At 49.9% G+C, this 19,637-nt stretch overlaps 1 protein-coding gene and 1 pseudogene across 1 annotated transcript in view; both read left to right on the forward strand.

Annotated features, from left to right (window-relative positions):
• The window catches only part of rasal2 (RAS protein activator like 2), a 50,017-nt gene extending 49,728 nt beyond the window's left edge, over nucleotides 1–289 (forward strand). The window contains 1 exon segment of the mRNA XM_055021794.1: nucleotides 1–289. This exon segment is cut by the window's left edge and continues 1,942 nt beyond it. The gene's annotated coding sequence lies outside the window, so the exon portion shown is untranslated.
• Nucleotides 290–2,005: 1,716 nt separating this feature from the next.
• LOC129352681 (nonsense-mediated mRNA decay factor SMG7-like) lies at nucleotides 2,006–16,122 on the forward strand (annotated as a pseudogene).
• The last annotated feature ends 3,515 nt before the right edge of the window (nucleotides 16,123–19,637 follow it).

Consider the following 19,637-nt stretch of genomic DNA (forward strand, 5'->3'; position numbering starts at 1 on the left):
ATGGGTCAGGATGAAGAAACTAACATGCCTGAATCTGAGTCCAGATGAAAAGGCTCAAACTTCCTGTTTGCTGTTTGTAGAAAGACAGTAAAGCAGTTTTCTGCTGCGCTCACCAGGACCAAAGAGAAACATGAACTCTGGGACGTTTTCATCCACAGCAACTCAGGAATCACTTTGACAAACTTTCACTTTCATTTCTGTAAAAATGATGTTTCATCTGTTGGCTCGGTGTTGCTCCTCCCTTTACCTTTAAAACACAGAATCAGACTGAAATAAATGGAATAAAACATGTTGTCATGAAGAGTTTCTCATTGATTTTATCCTCATTTTATTTTATTTTCATCCTGAGAGTTCAGTGCAAAAGCAGGAACATCTCCACTGTCCAGTCAGACTCTGCTCCTCCCATCAGCTCCAGTTTCACTGAAACAGGAAGTGATTCAGCAGCGCTGCTCCTCTGCTGCCCCTGCTGGACAGAAACAGAACCACTTCTATGTTTAAGTCTGACAGGAGACTTGCTCCAGACATGCTGAGTGAACATTTAAAGCCTCAAACTGCTGTTCGTTTGTCTCCACGCGTTCAGCCTTGTATGTTTGTCCTGATCGTAGCATTGTCACTCTGAACAATGCTATGATCTCTTAATGTAAAATTATATTTGAACAGCTTAATATGAGATGGTTCTGCAGACTGGGGATTTTTGGTTTACATATTTTCAGGGAGTTCAGAGCATCTCTAACATCACAAGATGAAACGTCCTGATACTAAGTCTATGTCCACAGCAGCAGTGGAAACTGAGATTCACCTGAAAGAAACTGTTCAATCCAGGATATTTTCTGCTAAGAATCACAAAGAAAAGTATAAAATTTATGGACATTGACAACTAGTTACACGTGATCGCCAGTGTCCTCTTCTACACCGTGGTGTGCTGGGGAGGCAGCACATCCAAGAAGGACACGTCCAGACTGGACAAACTGATCAGGCGTGCCGGCTCTGTGGTCGGCATGAAGCTGGACTCTCTGGTGACGGTGGCAGAGGCGAGGACACTGAACAAACTGCTGGACATCATGGACGATAGCAGCCACTCTCTACACGCCGTCATCAGCAGCCAGAGGAGCCTGTTCAGTGACAGACTGCTGCTTCCCAAGTGCCGGACCAATAGATTCAAGAACTCCTTTGTCCCCCACGCCTTCAGACTGTACAACTCCTCACTGGGGGGTCGGAGGTGACACAGGACAGAGGGAAGAAGGAGTAGTTTTTCTACAAATGTGAACTCCATATTTATCAGGCCAAACCATACAGTGCAATACCATATCACTGGTCAATCTATCCACCAAATTGCTATAATTTCCTTTTGTGTTGTATTTATATTCTTTGTTTTGTATTTAATTTGTATTTTTTTTATTTTGTGTATGCTTACTGTGTGCCACATTTTTGCCTGTGAGCTGCTGGTAACTATAATTTCCTGAGGGAGTCTTCCCAAGGGATCAATAAAGTCAAGTCTAAGTCTAAGTCTAAGTATGTTTTCAAAGTGGCTGTGTGGCAGAGTTGTCGTCTTGCAATCAGAAGGTTGTAGGTTTGATTCCAGCTTCCTGCTACCTTATGTCGATGTGCCACTGGGCAAGGCACTTAACCCCAAATTGCCTACCGGTCTGCATATTCATTGTGTGAGCGAATGGGTGAATGTGACTTGAGTGGTCAAAATGATTGGAAAAGTGCTATATAAGTTCAGTCCATATGTCTATAGTGACTCAAGCAGTGAATGGCGGACCACTGGTTTAGAGAGAATGAGAGTTCAATATGTATTAGTATTGTTCATTTTGACTGATATGATATTTAAGTAAATGATAATTATACAAACAGCACAAAACCACAAAGCACCTGTGTGTGTGTGTGTGTGGTGTGTTGTGTGTGTGTGTGTGTGTGTGTGTGTGTGTGTGTGTGTGTGTGTTTCACTAAATAATAAACGCTACCTGATACTCGGGCCCCCGCGGCCCCCCGGCTCTCCGCCCCTGCTCCGCCCCCGCACCGCGGGCCCTCTGCAGGTCACACAGGAACATGATGGCGCCTGGAGGAGAGTTAGCTTCGGGACCAGTCGTAGTTTAAAGGACCGGTTTGGACCCGGGAGAATGAACGTCTGCGCCCAGTACCTGCGGTGAGTTGGGCTCCGAGTCCCGCCCCGGTGGTTCCGGTGGTTCTGGAGGTTCTGGAGGCCCGGGAAGGAGCAGGTTTCTCCCCGCTGCTGGATTGTTTTGCTCGGCTGTTAGCCTGGAGCTAGCTTAGCTAGCATCATGAGGCGTTAGCTTCATATATTTGTGATGAGAGGCAGCAGCAGCTTTCATTCTCAGCCACTAATGTTGGATATTGAGTTAATATGTGGTTAGAGGCAGACAAGCTATTAACTTGTGTTTAATAGTTTTTATCCACGGTTTGTTTGTTGTTAGCCTGTTAGCTTCTCTGCGGCTGTCAGGTTAGCATCGATACTGCTACATTTATGGGGTAATTACTGGACTGGAACTTCCTCCAGCTGGAAACCGTCGTGTCAGACTTTCTGTCTGCTCACAGTCAGAGTTAATAACAACGGAGAGGAAGAGTTTCATCTTTAGGAAGCCTCACAGTGCGGTTGGTTATGGTTTGGACCCAGAAAGTAGCCGGAGCCCATTGGCTTCATGTTGACATGCGATCTGAGCTGTTAAATGTTTTAGTGAGGAGGAAGAGGAGCAGGTGCGATGAAGAGGTGAATCCCGGGTCCTGCTTTGTGTCTCTAACCTCCTTCTCCTCTCTGTTTACATCCGAGCAGCCAGGCGGAGGCCCTGAAGGCTGACATGACAGGTAGGTCTGCTCCGTCACACTCACACCTGTCCGGGCTCCGTCTACTTCCTGCTGGGCGTCCAGCAGGTTAAAACGGCTTCATGGAGCATTACCATAGAGACCATCAGACGGGCTTAATTAATTATTGAGAATTGATCAGTTAGTTAGTTTTGGACCCATCAGAAGCCTGAATGCAGTGAAACGTTTCATTCCTGCACTGATTAACAGGAGCAGTGAAAACCTGAGCAAATCATTTCATAACCAAAACAAACACGATCAGCTGAACCATCAGCTTACTGACCTCTACCCAGCTTTCTGACCTTTGACCTCTGACTTGCTGGTAGCGGTTCAACATGTTGGCTCCTGGGACTGACTCTGATGTTTTAGACTTTATACGAATAAAAGTGATTAAAAAGAGGAATCAATGCTCTTTGATCCATTTATCTGCTTTTCACTGAGAAACATTTTAATTCAATTATTTCTGTTCAGTTGGTTTTTATTCATCGATTGACCAGCAGATAATCCAGTTTCTCCATTTTTTATCTGGTTCTGGTCTCTGATTGGTTAATTTGATTTCACCCAGAATAAAGACTTGGTCCTCAGGTGAGCCACGTGTTACAGGTGCAGGTGTGTCCGGTCTGACCTGTTCGGAGGCATGTTATAAACACGTAATAAACATGTTTATTACATGTTTGTAGAGACATTTATCTTCTTTATTCACTTATCTGAAGATTCCTGAAGTTAAAGTTCTGCAGACAGACGACCTGCATTTCCTCTGATGACCTTTGACCTGACCAGTTCAGTTTTAGTTTGGCTCCCCAGAACCCTTCAGTCCAGTTGGATCAGGTTCTGATTGGTTCATTTGATGGACTTTGAGTTTGTTGCTGGATTATGACTCAGTAATCTGCTGTAAGCTCAACATCTTGGTGGACATTTTTCTGCCAAATCTCAGGTTTATTACAGATTATTCAGATTTTTGTGACTGAAGCTGTGCAGACTTTACTGGACTTTTAGGTCCGGATGGGTTCTATCAAACCCAGTTTTCATTGAACTGATGTCCATGAAAAGCTGATGGACTTCCTGTTTACGTCACAGTCACATGATGTCTGACAGCCAATGAAACGGCTTGTTTCAGTTTTGAAGCTTCAAAGGAAAATATTAGTTTATTTTGATCAAATTTCAACTTTTAATATTTCTTATATTACTAAAAATAATTTAGGTGCTAATAAAAATGTAAGTTGTTTATAAATGTGCAGAAACTCAACGTTGAATGTTGATTTAAGTGAATTGGAGGAAAAGTTCAAAGGGAGCCAAAACCTGACAGGCTGGAGTCGATCTTCATCACCAACTGATCAGAACGTCAGCAGAAACGGTTTGGTCCGATTGGAGCTCAGTTCCCTCCTCTTCCTCTCCGGGTTCCAGACTCCAAGCTGGGGGCAGCAGAGGTGTGGACGTCCCGCCAGGCGCTGCAGGACCTCTACCAGAAGATGCTGGTGACGGACCTGGAGTACGCTCTGGACAAGAAGGTGGAGCAGGACCTGTAAGCTGCTGCTACACACACACACACACACACACACACACACACACACACACACACACACACACACACACACACACTGTTTTTCTCTTAGCACCACAAACTGGGTGATAAACTTTTTTTAAAGAATAATTTTGTTTCCTGATTATTTGTTTTATTTGTTATTTTTGTTTGTTTATTTTTAAAATGTCTTTCAGAGTTAAATGTTCATGAGAAATTAAAGTTTGTTCTTTGTGAATGTGTTATTATATCATTAACTTATATTGGTCTGAAACACCAACGTTATGATTTGTCGTCAGCAGACTTTGTTCATGTTGATGGTAGTCTGTCTGTTTTGGCCGCTGCAGCTTCCATACCTGTGTTCACCTGGTGAGGAGGCGGGGCTTGGCGCTGAGAACCATTAGCAAGTTTTAAATAACTTAGTTTCAGGTTCAGGACCAGCGAGTTTTATGAGTCATGAGAAAACTTTGTTTTATCATCGCCTGGTTGATCACCAGGAGACATGACGACAGTTCAGAACCACAGAAGAAGAAGTTAGCAGCAGGAGCTAACAGCAGCAGTTAGCAGCAGGAGCTAACAGCAGCAGTTAGCAGCAGGAGCAACAGCAGCAGTTGGTAGCAGTTAGCAGCAGCAGCTAACAGCAGCAGTTGGTAGCAGTTAGCAGCAGCAGCTAACAGCAGCAGTTGGTAGCAGCAGCTAGCGCTAACCGTTGAACTGAGCTGAAGGTTTTTATTCTCTTTGATCTTTTTTTTCCTTCCGGAATGAAACGAACTTCGCTAACTTTGGGTTTGTTTCTGGTGACCTCTGACCTATCTGGTTGCTGTTGCTGTAGGTGGAACCACGCCTTCAAGAACCAGATCACCACGCTGCAGAGCCAGGCTAAGAACCGGACCAACCCGAACCGCAGCGAGGTTCAGGCCAACCTGTCGCTGTTCCTTGAGGCCGCCAGCGGCTTCTACACCCAGGTACGACCCGGTTCCGGTTCCGGTTCTGGTGCTGAGTAGCTGCGTCTGATTGGCTGCTGCTGTGTTGCAGCTGCTGCAGGAACTCTGCACCGTCTTCAACGTGGACCTGCCGTGTCGGGTCCGATCGTCTCAGCTCGGCATCATCAGCAACCGGCAGGGTAGCGGCGGCGCCATCGTCACGCCGCAGCCCAGCTCCTGCTCCTACATCTGCCAGCACTGCCTGGTCCACCTGGGAGACATCGGTCAGCAGAACCTTGGACCGCCGCGCACCGTCTGGTTCTGATCCGCACTGACCCGGTCTGTGTTTTTTCTCTTTCAGCTCGCTACCGGAATCAGACCAGCCAGGCGGAGTCGTACTACAGACATGCGGCCCAGCTGGTCCCGTCCAACGGTGAGTTGCACCGGGTCCACCCCAGACCCAGTTGGTTCTGGTGGTTGTGCTGGTCAGTCCTGCTGGTCTTCTGGTACCGTTGAGGTGTTTTTCAGTTTCAGCGACTCGGTATCAGATTTGGACCTGTTCAGGGTGAACCTGGGCTTTGGCTCTGGTTCTCCTGTGACCCTGATCTGGGTGCAGTCTTTTGCCCTGATGTTTGGCGGCCATGTTTGTAGTCTCTGGCCCTGATGTTTGGCGGCCATGTTTGTGCTCGGTCTGCAGGTCAGCCCTACAACCAGTTGGCCATCCTGGCCTCCTCCAAAGGCGATCACCTCACCACCATCTTCTACTACTGCCGCAGCATCGCCGTCAAGTTCCCCTTCCCTGCTGCCTCCACCAACCTGCAGAAGGCCCTGTCCAAGGCCCTGGAGAGGTACCGGCCCAAACCCGGCCCCAACTCGGCTCTGACGCCGCGTCTCAATACTGTGTAAGCGCTCCTCTGTGTCTCTACAGCCGCGACGACGTGAAAACCAAGTGGAGCGTTTCTGATTTCATCAAAGCCTTCATCCGGTTCCACGGACACGTCTACCTGAGCAAGAGTCTGGACAAGCTGGACGCTCTGCGGGAGAAACTGGAGGAGCAGTTCCAGGTAGCACACCTGCAGCTGGACCAGCCGGTCTGGACCTGGACCGGCGTCATCGCCTCTCTCTCTCTCTCTCTCTGTCTCTGTGTGCAGAGGCTGATCCTGCAGAAAGCCTTCAGCTCCCAGCAGCTGGTCCACATCACCGTCATCAACCTGTTTGAGCTGCATCACCTCAGAGATCTGACGGCCGACGGCAGAGAACCGAGCGGCGCCGAGCAGCAGGTCAGCTGGTTCCAGCTGCTCGGACTCTTCAGTAAGAACCACCGACCCTCCCGTCTCCTCAGTGTCCTTCCCGTCTCCTCTGTGTCCTTCCCGTCTCCTCTGTGTCCTTCCTGTGTCCTCAGTGTCCTTCCCGTCTCCTCTGTGTCCTTCCTGTGTCCTCAGTGTCCTTCCTGTGTCCTCAGTGTCCTTCCTGGGTGTGATGTGCGGCCGGATTCTGCTCAATAAGACCGCGGTGAGGACATCATGGGGGAGTGTCCTCTGCCAGCCATCAAGCTGTCTCTGGATTGGCTGAAGCTGAGGACCAGCATCTTCCAGGAAGCTGCCGTGGAGAACAGGAAGTGAGTCCAGCTTCCTGTTGCTGATGCGGCACAGCGTCTGAACCGCTGAGACCAGAACGTGTCCTTTGTGTCTCCGCAGCGTCTGGCCGTGGCTGGTGTCCATCCTCAACAGCTTCCAGCCCAGGGAGGAAGACCTCTCCTCTTCCTCAGGTGCGGCCCGGAGGAAGAGGAACCGTCGACCGACGTCCACTGCTCTTCAGCAGTGGACGTCGGTCGACGGTTCCGAATGTGGGAGCGGTAAATGTTGTGGTCGGTGGTCCTGAGGTGCGTTTGTTTCGCCCACAGCGCTGCCGCTGCCGGAGGAGTTTGAGCTGCAGGGCTTCCTGGCGCTGCGGCCGGCTCTGCGCTGCCTGGACTTCACCAAAGGTCACCAGGGCATCCTGGTGGACCGGGACGGCCTGCCGGTCCACGCCCGCCACCAGCGGCTCGTCGCTCTGGGGAAGTGGGTCGCCGACAGCCACCGGGGTGAGACTCGCCTCGCCGCCTCACGGTGCGTCTGAGACCCAGACGGGCCAGAACCGAACACGTGTCCCGTCTCGACAGGCTAATCCGGTGCCAGGTGAACGAGGACGGCCTGCTCCTCTTCCTCACCGACATCCCGGAGGAGGCCGTCCAGGAGCCGCAGGAGAAGGAGGCTCCGGTGCTGCAGGAGTCGTCCAACGGCGAGCAGACGCTGAACGACGGCGGGAACTCGGGCCTGAAGTCGGTGCTGTCCGCCGGGAAGACCCAGAGCTCCTGGTCCGACGGCAACGAGCGGCCCGTCGTCACCTTCAAGGAGAACATCAAGCCCAGGGAGCAGAGCCGGGAACCGGGCCGGGTCCAGCCGCTGAAAGAGCTCAGCAAGGAGCGCCGCGACTTCCCCAAGGGCAACGGCACGGCCGCCGCCAAGATGGAGCCCAAGAGGGACGGGAAGAGGAAGAGCGAGGTCAAGAAGGCCGCGCACGAGAAAGCGGCCGACGTCGGGAAGCAGGTCGGACCGCGACCGATCCGGTTCTGTCATTGGGCCCGGCTCCTGGTCCGCGCAGTAACCGCTGTTCCCCCTCAGGTCAAGGCTCAGACGGAGCTGAGGAAGACTCCGGTGTCAGAGGTCAAGAAGACTCCGGTCACACAGACCCAGACCACCGGATCGTCCCAGTTCATCCCCATCCATCACCCCGGAGCTTTCCCACCGCTGCCCAGCAGACCCAGTAAGCCTCAACTGAAACCAGTTAGTGATGTCAACACAGAACAAGCAATGAAAAACAGATATGTGGAAAAATCTGACCTCTAGTCTGACCTTTAATCTGACCTCTAATCTGACCTCTAGTCTGACCTCTATAATGACCTCTAGTCTGACGTCTATAATGACCTCTAGTCTGACCTCTATAATGATCTCTAGTCTGACCTCTATAATGACCTCTAGTCTGACCTCTATAATGACCTCTAGTCTGACCTCTATAATGACCTCCAGTCTGACCTCTATAATGACCTCTAGTCTGACCCCTATAATGACCTCTAGTCTGACCTCTATAATGACCTCCAGTCTGACCCCTATAATGACCTCTAGTCTGACCTCTATAATGACCTCCAGTCTGACCTCTATAATGACCTCTAGTCTGACCTCTAATCTGACCTCTATAATGACCTCTAGTCTGACAGTCTGACCTCTAGTCTGACCTCTATAATGACCTCTAGTCTGACCTCTATAATGACCTCTAGTCTGACCTCTATAATGACCTCCAGTCTGACCTCTATAATGATCTCTAGTCTGACCTCTATAATGACCTCCAGTCTGACCTCTAGTCTGACCTCTATAATGACCTCCAGTCTGACCTCTAGTCTGACCTCTATAATGATCTCTAGTCTGACCTCTATAATGACCTCCAGTCTGACCTCTATAATGACCTCTAGTCTGACCTCTATAATGACCTCTAGTCTGACCTCTATAATGACCTCCAGTCTGACCTCTATAATGACCTCCAGTCTGACCTCTATAATGACCTCTAGTCTGACCTCTATAATGACCTCCAGTCTGACCTCTAGTCTGACCTCTATAATGACCTCTAGTCTGACCTCTAGTCTGACCTCTATAATGACCTCTAGTCTGACCTCTATAATGACCTCTAGTCTGACCTCTATAATGACCTTTCTAACCCAGAGAGGTTCTTCTGCTACTGTTACATCCAGCACCAGTCCAGCCGTTCAGAGTTTGAACTGGGCCTGTGGTTCTGAATCTGGACCCGGTTCAGTTGCCAAACAGAACCTCTGACTCTGGTGAGGATTAGAATCAGAACCGGGTCACCGAGACCCGGAAGTCTCTGTTCTGGTTGATGGAAGCTGGTCGACGTTGGTCAGGATGTTTTAGACGCTGCCAGTCTTTTACTGTGAAAGGAAAGCAGATTTAACTTCCTGTCTGTTTCTCCGCAGACTTCCCGCCCTCGGCCTACGTGATCCCGCCCCCGGTGGCGTTCCCAGGAATCCAGGTGAACCCGGGCTTCACCTTCCCTGCCGGAGTGTCCGTCCCCGCCTCCTTCCTGCAGTCGGCCGTCCACCAGCAGGCGGCCGGCCAGGCCGGGAAGCAGTCCCACATTCCCTACAGCCAGCAGAGGCCGTCGGGGCCGGGGGCCTCGGGCCAGGGGCCCCTGAGCCAGGGCCCCTCGGCCCAGCAGCCGTCGCCCCAGCAGGCCCTGCAGCAGTCGGTGCAGCTGCAGGTCCAGGCCCTCACCAGCAGCAGCAGTCCCCACCAAGCCGGGGCAGCAGGGCGGGATGGGCAAGAGTCCGCCGCACCACCCAGGGCTGCAGCAGGTAGGGGCGGCCGACCCTGACCCGAGTCAGAGATGGATCGGGTGACTCGTTAAACCGATTTAAACGCCTCGTTCAGCTGTCCTCAGCGGCCGACTGGAAGGCGTCTGAAAGCCGACTGGCGGCGCGTTCAGAGGCTGAGGTCTGCTGACATCATCGCTGAACCAGTGATGCATATTTTTAATTTATCCTTGCATTAATTCGCTGGGCTGCCTGGAGGAATTTTATCGACTTGTACAAATATAGAACATACTTGATAGGAAAAAGTTTCTGTGATTTAGGGAAGGAGTCGGTGAGTTGTTGGGATTCAGGGTCAGCTGTACCATGAGACAACTGTCCCTGGAGATTCTGTTATTATGTTAACACTCGGTCCGAATGAAGGGATGCATGATATGTATTTGAAAACATTTCAACATAAGTTATCGATCACACCAACTTAAGGCTTGATGTAGTGATCCTAAACATGAAGTGTCTGCTCTGACCCCTGGCTGACCTGTGAATGATGCACTCTGCCACATGTGGTGCGACTGGGATGGTTCCTATCGTTATTTTGCAGTTTCTCCATGAAGTTGTCACGTTTTATAAACCTGCGGTGCAAAGCCGAAGCGCCAATCGTTCTGTTTCTCTGCACGTGTCTCCGCTCCACCCGCCGCGCGCTTCACCGCCGCCTTAGCAGCAGCTCCAGGACGACGTAACAACGTCTCAGTAACGTTGTTGTTTCCAGGTTAACTCTGTTCTGAGTCTCTGCAGGTTTCTGCGGCTTCCTGAACGTTTCCTCTCTGACAGTTCATGCAGGTCCAGGACCAGCCGGCCGCCATGTGGAGCCAGTCCCAGGCGGCGCTGCAGAAGCTGTCCCCCCTGCAGATGTCCATGAAGCAGCAGCAGCAGCAGTTCTTCATGGGGGCCCCAGACTCCCTGAAGCTGTACGAACAGCAGCTGCCGGGCCCCCAGCCTCACATCTCCAACATGGACAAGAAGATGAAGTTCCCTGACGTGAAGATGCAGGACTTCTACTGGGATCCGTCGTACCGCATGGACCGCATGGGGAGGGGCTGGCCCTGATGGCGGAGCGCATGAAGAGGGAGTCGGAGGGCCCCGCGGGGCCCCGGGGTCCTGCATTCGAGGTCAGCTGACAGAAGACCCTGCTGTCTTTCTGTCTCTCTCTCTTCTTCTCTCTCTCCTGTGTTGCAGCTTCCCCTCCTCCTGGCAGAATGCGTTAGCCACCTGCTGGTCAGTTTAGGAACTGCACTCTGAGAGTCTTGCCGCTCAGATAAAACCTGCTGGAGCTTTTAGTGAAACTCTTCCTTCTTCCACTGTTCTTACTGGCTCGCTCTGTTTCTGTTCTCCTCTTCCTCCTGCTCTTCCTCTCTCACCAGGACAAGAGCTCGCCCTTCCTCCCTCCTGACCTGTTAAAAACTCTAGCAGACCTGGAGGAGGACGAGGAGCTGACTTTGCTAAGCCTCCTGATTTCTTCCAGGCGCTGGCCGGCCCTCTTAGCTCTGCTCCTGGACCAAATATCTTTGTATGTAGCCATCTCTTCCTCTTCCTCATCAGCTGCTCAGCATGCTGCCCCCTCCACGCTGTTTTCTTTGTAGATCTAGAAACTGAAGTTATTTTCTCCTTCATTTCCTCGGTCTTCCTAACATCCAGACAGTTAGATGAGATCAGCGGTGTTGAGCGGATGAACGTGTCACTTCCTGTTTGCTGGGTTATGGTTTTCAGTCTGCCCTCCGTCTCTGCAGCTGCCCAACCAGAGCAGGATGGAGAGCAGCCAGGAGGCCGTCAGCCAGTCGTCGTCTCTGCTGCCCATCGCCGGCTTCCCCATGCAGGTCAGGACCTCCGTCTGAACTACCAGCTCTTCTCTTCTCACAGTTTTTCAGCCCATCCAACAAACTGAATAAATGAAACCAGCTTCAGGTCGTCATTCCATCCTAATGTCTGCCTTTCTGTGTTTGGGTCAGCCTCAAGTTACACCTTTGTGTTTGTTTACTGTATCACTGTATTGTGTTTTGCAGATATAAAGTTTCTAAATGGAGGAACTTATTGAATCAATAAATAACACATTTCCTGTCTGATTTCTGAAGAAAATAGAAATGACTTGAGCTGAATCCGTCTGACAACATGAAACATCTGAGAAATCAAACGGTGTAAAGGAAAACAAAATGTCTGACCCGGTTCAGAACATTCCTGGAACTCTGTTCATGTTTTGTGTTTTCTGCAGGATTTCACCCAGAACAGCATCTTCAGTCAGGCGTACGGTAAAAACCTGCCGCCCAGCTCCAAGGCCGACGCTCCCATGATGCAAGGAGCCCTCCCTGTACTCCCTGTTCGAGGGAAACCCCTGGTCCCCCTCCCTCCCTGCCAGCTCAGGTACGGTCCGGCCGCCCAGGTGTTCCCTCACGACTGCGGCGCCGTTAACCATGCTGCTCTCTGATTGGCAGACCACTCCACCCCGGCCAGCCAATCCCCTCACTCCTCCAACCCCAGCAGCCTGCCCTCCTCCCCCCCCACCCACAACCACGGGCCGCCTCCTTCTCCAACTTCGGGCCCATAGGCACTCCGGACAGCCGGGACCGGCGGGTCGTGAACCGATGGAAAGCCGAGAAACCGGGTGAGTTTCAGGGTTGGGGGATAAACATAAGGCTCCCGTCCTCTGGGTGGACCGCTGTCTGCTGCTCTGTGTCCCTGCAGAGGCTGGAAACATCAGGCGATTGGTCGTGCTCAGATGTTGGCGCTCTGACTTCATTTCCTGTCCAGACTCCTTTTGATTTTGAGCTGTGGTGCTGCAGTGACCCCCAGTGGTGATCTGAGGCTCTACAACAGGCTCTACAGTGTGAATCTGTTTTCCTGTTGAATGACAAACTCTTCGTTCTTCTCTAGTTATTCAGCAGATATTGTGACAAACTCATTCCCTTGGACCAAATGCTACTTTTGATTCTTCCCTTCTGTCCAATATAATATTTTTAGTTTTGCTTTGTATCCATTGTGATGAGTTTATCTTGCTTTATGCCTGTTCCTGTTTCTGCTGCTGATTTTCCGCCTGTGGGAAAATCAAGTTATTGTGTTTCCTTCCTTTGTGATGCTGCGTTCAGGGACCGGCTTCGGCCTGGACTACCTCCCAGCTGCCGCCTCCGCCGCGGCGCCCGACTCCAGCTGGCACCAGGGCGGCTCGGCGGGGAGCTCCTGGACCAATCAGGAGTCTCCCATGGAGGAGTCGTCCTCCACCGTGCTGCTGGACAGCCTGAAGGTACCGGCTCTCCTCTGTGCTGAAGCTGACGCAGCCGTTACTGCAGACCCAGTGAGGCCCATAAAACCAGACGGTTCTGGTGCAGGATGGACCTAAAAGCTGAGGAAAGATGTTTAAAAACATAAAATCTAACATATCCATGAATCTATGAACAGCTTTTAATAGTTAACAAATTTATCTTTATACTCTATGATCTAACAGGGAAAAAATCTCACTAAGTATTGAACTAGTTGATGACTGTTATTCATTTGCAGAACATCGAGATATTCATGAGGCAGTTTTATGTTTTATTGAACTTCTTTTCCAGCGGTTTGTTAAAAAACGACTCGGCGTCTCGTCCGTCAGTCCAGCTGCATCAGAAACATCAACGCTACAAACATTCAGTCTGATGGCTTCCTGTTCATTTTCTGATCATTAATAAATGATCTTCTGATCGCAGCGTATTGATCAGATATGTAATCAGCTGATCTGTCAGACCGTCTGACTTATTGTTCACCGAACTGAAACATCAAACTGCAGCAGAGCCTGAGTCACACACACACACACACACACGCACGCACGCACGCACGCACGCACGCACGCACGCACACACACACACACACGCACACACACACACAGCCGACCTGCAGCAGTGCATGTCTGTGTGTGTGTGTGTGTGTGTGTGTGTGTGTGTGTGTGTGAGGTTCAGGGTGTGTGTGTGTGTGTGTGTGTGTGTGTGAGGTTCAGGGTGTGTGTGTGTGTGTGTGTGTGTGTGTGAGGTTCAGGGTGTGTGTGTGTGTGTGTGTGTGTGTGAGGTTCAGGTGTGTGTGTGTGTGTGTGTGTGTGTGAGGTTCAGGGTGTGTGTGTTTGTATGTAAACCTTTAGTCCTTAAATAAAACTGAAACCTGATTTCAGATATTTTCTAGCGGTTGTCCTTTTGACAACAGTAAACTTTCCTTTTTTCAGATCTTATTGTCTGCTTGTCCTTTCCATGCGTTGTGATATTGATGTGACGTCCAGTAATGCTTCCTGATGCTCATGTTTCCCTGCAGTCCATCTGGTCCAGCTCCATGATGCAGCCCGGCCCGTCGGCGCTGGAGCAGCTCCTCCTGCAGCAGAAGCAGAAGCTGCAGCGAGGCCACGGCGCCATGAACCCGCCGCACTGAAGGGCAGCGCGAGGCGGCGCTTTTGTCCGGACGAACCACCACCAGGAGGAACGGAGGGAACCAAACACTCAAAAAATTAAAGCGGCGAGGGCCGGTGGAGGCTGGGGAGGCGACGCGACCCCCCGACGAGGCTCAATCACCACCCCACCCCTCTCGGCTGTTCGAGGAGCGGTGGCGCCCGCGTCGGAGGGCGACCGCGGTGCCACGCCGCCGCCGGCTTCCTTCAACCGGCGGGAACCTGAACTTTGAGGAACCCCCCCTGCAACATCTCGGACCCCCTGACTCAGACAGACGCCTCCCCCCTCACCCAGAAATCTGGTTTCTTCTTGGGAAATAGGTTGGAGCTCCTGGACGTCTGCTTGGTCCAGAGGCAGACGGGGGGCGAGGCGGGCTGGTGTTCTGTTTAAGGGGAGGCCAGGTGGAGCGCCGGGGGCGGACACACCAGACTGGACTTTCTGACTCTCCTTTCATTTTCATTGGAGTGAAGGAGGAGGAGGAGGAAGGCTCTTTAAATACCTACTGATTATATATGGGCATAGCTGCACCGTGGGGGGCTGGTGGGCTGAACCAGGGTTCAGACCCCTGAGGGCGACGCGGTGGGCGGGGCTAAGGGCGGCCCAGTAGTGTTACTGTTAGCTTACAGAGATTCCAGATATTAACTGAAAAAGAAAAAACTGTATTTTGTGATTTGTTTGTAGCAGTTTTAGCTTCTCGCCCTCGAGGTGAACAGCTTCATCCGTTAGCTTCCTGCTTGAATACTTCCGGGGTTTCCTGCCTCTACTTCCTGGAATGCTTTACCTGATGAAGAAAAAAACTCCAGGTGTGACCTGCTTGCTTAGTGAACCTGCATCTACTCCTTTACTTTCTGTTCCGGTTCTGCCTGGTTTTAGTAGCAGCTGCTGTGAGTCCGGTCCGTCGGTCCATCGGTCCGCCGGGCCGCAGCGTCTCCCTGATGACCAACAACACAAAGCTTCGGTCAGGCTGCTTTAGAAAAGAGGAGATAATCAATCGCATGACATGAACAAAATGGTTTGAAAAGCTTCACTGATCAGATTCAGTTGGAGTTTTTAGAAAGGCTGAAAGTTTCCTAAAACCAGGAACGTCATGTTTCAACCAGAATCTCCATTTCGGACCAGGAAGCTCCAGAATCCCAAAATATCAACGGTTTTAGTCCTGATGGAGGCGATCCATGTCTAAATCAGCCTGGAGCTTTTCAGCCCCTGAGCTAAACAGCGACATCTGATGGACAGAGCGGAGCTCTGCAGCTGGCTGGGATTTCAGTGTGATTTGAACTGTTCTCCTCTGATTCTGGTTCTGGTTCTGGTTCTGGATCCTTGGAGAAAAGGTTCTAAGTAGGATGAAGCTCTGAGACGCCAGCAGGATAAAAAACTAAAAACTTTCAGACGCCTGCAGCTGTTATCGTTTAAACATCACTTTTTATTTAACTGTTACAGTATTGTAATTATTCAGTTATGAAAAAATGAGGTGCAGTTTTTGTCACGTGACTTTTCATTTGAAAATATCTAAAAAAAAATCGAATGATCAGACGGTTCTGAAAGCTCAGCGGATTATTAATTATTGATCTGCTGACTGGTTTATTAAAGTGATTCTTTCTGTCTGAACAGTTCCAGGAACCATCAGGAATAATGTTGGATCAGTTTTTTTCTGCTCACTTCGTTTTAAAGTTGAGCTAAAATCACCTGGTTTTATCTGAAGCCCTGAAAGTTCTGCAGTTCGAGGCTCGGTTCTGGTGTCTCCCATCCAGTCAGAGCGGACCCGTTGGACCCGGTTCAGGCCAGCGTCCAGCTGGAAACAAACCAGTTTTTTTCCTTGGGATGTTTTCTTCAGACTTTCTGTGATCGTGCTTTTCATGTTGCTTCATCTGAAGACGGGTTGCCTGAGCGGACCTGAGGAGCGGGTCGGAGCTGGTTCTGGTCCTGCTGGGCTGGAACATCAGCCTGGGGTTCTGGTTCAGGTCTGACCTTTGACTTCTTGTGTTTGTCTCTGTAGACTTTCAGATTTGCTGGAATTAGCCTTTAAATAAATGTGGACCGTGTTCTCCTCGACTCGGCTTCTTTATTTAAGTCAGCTTCTTTATTTATCAAAGTCAAACTGATGCAAAATACAACATTAATATGTGACTGCAGTTAGTCTGAGACCTCATCATGAGCCTCATCATGAACCTCATCACGAGCCTCATCATGAACCTCATCATGAACCTCATCACGAGCCTCATCATGAGCCTCATCATGAACCTCAACAGGAGCCTCATCACGAGCCTCATCATGAGCCTCATCATGAGCCTCATCATGAGCCTCATCATGAGCCTCATCATGAGCCTCATCATGAACCTCATCACCAGCCTCAACATGAGCCTCACCATGAACCTCATCATGAACCTCATCATGAGCCTCATCACGAGCCTCATCATGAGCCTCATCACGAGCCTCATCATGAGCCTCATCATGAACCTCATCATGAGCCTCATCACGAGCCTCAACATGAGCCTCACCATGAGCCTCACCATGAACCTCATCATGAACCTCATCATGAGCCTCATCATGAACCTCAACACAAGCCTCAACATGAGCCTCATCATGAGCCTCACCATGAACCTCATCATGAACCTCATCACGAGCCTCAACATGAGCCTCATCATGAGCCTCATCATGAACCTCATCATGAGCCTCATCATGAGCCTCATCATGAGCCTCATCATGAACCTCATCATGAGCCTCATCATGAGCCTCATCATGAACCTCATCATGAGCCTCATCACAAGCCTCATCACGAGCCTCATCATGAACCTCAACAGGAGCCTCATCACGAGCCTCATCATGAGCCTCATCACGAGCCTCAACATGAGCCTCACCATGAGCCTCACCATGAACCTCATCATGAGCCTCATCATGAACCTCAACAGGAGCCTCATCACAAGCCTCATCACGAGCCTCACCATGAGCCTCACCATGAACCTCATCATGAGCCTCATCATGAACCTCAACAGGAGCCTCATCATGAGCCTCATCACGAGCCTCATCATGAGCCTCATCATGAGCCTCATCATGAACCTCAACAGGAGCCTCATCACGAGCCTCATCACGAGCCTCATCATGAGCCTCATCACGAGCCTCAACATGAGCCTCACCATGAGCCTCACCATGAACCTCATCATGAACCTCATCATGAACCTCATCATGAGCCTCATCATGAACCTCAACACAAGCCTCATCATGAGCCTCACCATGAACCTTATCATGAGCCTCATCATGAACCTCATCATGAGCCTCATCACAAGCCTCATCACGAGCCTCATCATGAACCTCAACAGGAGCCTCATCACGAGCCTCATCATGAGCCTCATCACGAGCCTCAACATGAGCCTCACCATGAGCCTCACCATGAACCTCATCATGAGCCTCATCATGAACCTCAACAGGAGCCTCATCACAAGCCTCATCACGAGCCTCACCATGAGCCTCACCATGAACCTCATCATGAGCCTCATCATGAACCTCAACAGGAGCCTCATCATGAGCCTCATCACGAGCCTCATCATGAGCCTCACCATGAACCTCATCATGAACCTCAACAGGAGCCTCATCATGAGCCTCATCACGAGCCTCACCATGAACCTCATCATGAGCCTCAACATGAGCCTCACCATGAGCCTCACCATGAACCTCATCATGAGCCTCATCATGAACCTCAACATGAACCTCAACATGAACCTCATCATGAGCCTCATCATGAGCCTCATCACGAGCCTCACCATGAGCCTCATCACGAGCCTCACCATGAACCTCATCATGAGCCTCAACATGAGCCTCACCATGAGCCTCACCATGAACCTCATCATGAGCCTCATCATGAACCTCAACATGAACCTCATCATGAGCCTCAACATGAACCTCAACATGAACCTCATCATGAGCCTCATCACGAGCCTCAACATGAGGCTCATGATGAGGCTCATGTTGAGGAACTTGGGTCAGAGTGTGGAGCTCATGGTTGAGAACTTGTGGTCAACACCACATGACTACAACAAAACTGTCGACGCATTAAAAGCACAAATCATGATGGAGTATTTGAAGGTCGGATCTCTGATCTTCGGTTCGGGAACCGGAACGGATCTTTAGACGCAGGAAACACGGGAACGGCGCAGGGATTCTGCTGATAAATGACATTTATTAGTTTTTGAAGTATTAGTTTTTGCATCCCTTCAAGAGTTTGACCTGAAACCTGAAACCTGCTCCTGTCCTGTTGCCTTCTGGTCCTTCTGGTCCTGTTATGATCAAGCTGCTTTACTGCTGAAGGAATAGAGATTTTCACTGACTGCCTGAAGTTAAAATATCAGTCTTACCAAGTATTTTGGTCTAATTTCTAGTGTGAATATATTTTGACTTGGTTTAAGTGTACTACGTTACAGTAATCTAGTGTGTCTAAATACACCATTCCTTGCTATTGATGAAAAAGGACTAGTTTCACTGGCAGATCATTTTACTTGGAATAAGACATTTTTTGTTAGAAGTTCATTTATCTGCCAATGGAACTGGTACATTTCTGTCAATATTAAGGAGTTGTTCTTGAAACAAGTTCCTCTTTCTAGCTGAAAAGTTCTGTTTTAGTTAGTCTGATTTCAGGTGAGCCGAGTTATTTTCTCTAGAAACTAGACCAAAATGTTTTTGCAGTGTGATAAGCTGGAGTAGATAACGATCCTCCTCCCTTCAATCCAGCCACAACGATTCGATATGAAAAACCTCAAACCACCTTCAGCTGCTGCTGCGACGCTCCTATAGAGAAACAATTCAACAGTTTTTGTATGAGTGTTTCTCAGCGTGTTTACGGACCACAGTGACTGAAGTCAGCCTGAACGTCTGACAAAAACCTCTGAGCCTCACGATGAACCTGACGGTCCAATGTTCAACACAAAGCTCTCTGATTCCTCCAATTCTTATTAAATATGCAGAACTTTGGAAACTAAACTCTTTTCAGACGAAGCAAACACTGAATTACTGACATAATCACTGTAACCTGATTGGTTGTGTCCCAATGACCCGCATTACACTAAACATTTCAACTTAAAGCGGCTCCTTCTGCTACAAAGTAAAGATACTGAAGACTAAATGTTTCTTCTGCTACTGGAGTCAGCAAAACTACTTTATGTAGAGCAAAAGCTTCCAACTGATTTAAAGCACCAAGTCGTCTCAGTGCAGGTTGGGAAGACGCCAGCGAGTGGAGGTCCGGCTTTAGGACATCACTCGCTGCAGATACGGTCAAATGTTGTCTGATGAGGTTTCAGGCAGAGAAATTACAATTCCCATCCATCCATTAACTAAAGTTAACTTCTCACCGTGACATTTTGCTCCAGGTTCCAGACACACTGAAACTCAACCACTGGAAGCAAAGGGGACTTTTAAACATTCAAGTACAAGCCGGTTCTGTTCTTGCTGGAAGACCCAACAGAACCACTTCACCTGCCAAACCACACGAAACCCAAAGACGAAAACTGTCTGTTGAAATTTGTAAGAAAAATCTGACCTTCCCTGAGAATCAAGCTGACTGTTTCACAGCCAGTTTA

Source organism: Poeciliopsis prolifica, unplaced genomic scaffold, assembly GCF_027474105.1.
Source record: "Poeciliopsis prolifica strain line A6 unplaced genomic scaffold, Auburn_PproV2 SCAFFOLD079, whole genome shotgun sequence".
Taxonomy (NCBI): Eukaryota; Metazoa; Chordata; class Actinopteri; order Cyprinodontiformes; family Poeciliidae; genus Poeciliopsis; species Poeciliopsis prolifica.